The sequence below is a fragment of the Myotis lucifugus genome, unplaced genomic scaffold, assembly GCF_000147115.1.
Source record: "Myotis lucifugus unplaced genomic scaffold, Myoluc2.0 scaffold_83, whole genome shotgun sequence".
In the NCBI taxonomy this organism is placed as follows: domain Eukaryota; kingdom Metazoa; phylum Chordata; class Mammalia; order Chiroptera; family Vespertilionidae; genus Myotis; species Myotis lucifugus.
The window spans coordinates 632,812-633,936 of record NW_005871131.1 but is presented as its reverse complement, the minus strand read 5'-3'; the positions used below and the strand labels follow the sequence as shown (position 1 = coordinate 633,936).

General features: G+C 34.8%; 1 protein-coding gene across 1 annotated transcript in view; it reads left to right on the top strand.

Annotated features, from left to right (window-relative positions):
• The window catches only part of SFMBT1 (Scm like with four mbt domains 1), an 89,759-nt gene that overhangs the window by 20,025 nt on the left and 68,609 nt on the right, over nt 1-1,125 (top strand).

The window sequence follows — 1,125 nt, the reverse complement described above, 5'->3', positions numbered from 1 at the left end:
CTGCATGGGCAGGGATACTGGCCTCTGGTGTATTTGCATTTTGTCTTCTGTAAGTCCCTTTCTGAACTTGAAGTGTCACTTTAAAGAGAAATATCGCCTCATCAGAATTCTAGGAGAAAAATATTGTTTGAATTTAAGCAAAATTTTTCTTTTTCTGCATGTTTCCACTACTTTCCCCCTTTAAAGGATTTTATTCTTCTCCTGAAGGTGCTCTGTTTTCGAGCTGTAGTTCCTGCAGGTGCATAGAAAGGTGCTGACTGAATGGGCTGGGGCCGCAGTGCTGGGACACTGAGCAGGTGGGAGGACAGTCCTGCTTTTCTGTGTCCTCAGGGCTCCCAAGGAGCTGATGTCTTATGAAAACACCTTTAAAAATTATCAACTGACTTAAATTAAATCTCCAAATGGCAGCAGAGTACCTTTGACCAGGAAAATATCTGTGACTCAGAGATATTTATTTGCTTTTAACTTCTTAGAGGCATTTACTTTTATTTATTTAACTTTTTATTATTGGAAATTTTAAACATACTTAAATGAAGAGATACCAATATAATGTATCCTCATTTACTGATCACCCTGAATTAATATTTTGCTATTTTAGAGGCATTTTCTAATGAATTTAGGCATAAAAACTTGCATTTTATATTTTCCTCTATGTTTTAAGCAGACTTTTCTCCTAATTTACATTGGCAAATTTATGTGTGCATTAGGAACTCCCAAGACTAGTTATAGAGAAGCAATAACTAAATTTGGTCTTTCAATAGAAAGGCAATGAGTGTAAAATGAACACCTCGCTGCTAGAGCTATACTTTATGAATAGGTTGTTATATACTAGTATAGACTATTACTGTTAGGCTCAACTTAGCTAGTGGGGAACCTCTACTTTCACTTACAGTATGGAAAAATCTGTATTATAAAACTCTGGTGGAAACCTAGATATAGATTGGGTTATTTTATTTCTCCCTTCTTTTTCTCCTTTCTCCATTTCCCATTTGTGTTCTTTTTGCTATTCATTCTACATATATTTATTGACACTGAATATACAACCTAAAGAAGATGAAAGCTTATATTGCAGTAAAGTAGGGAGATAATAAGCCAGTAAGGAAATAAATAGAATCTAGTATGTGT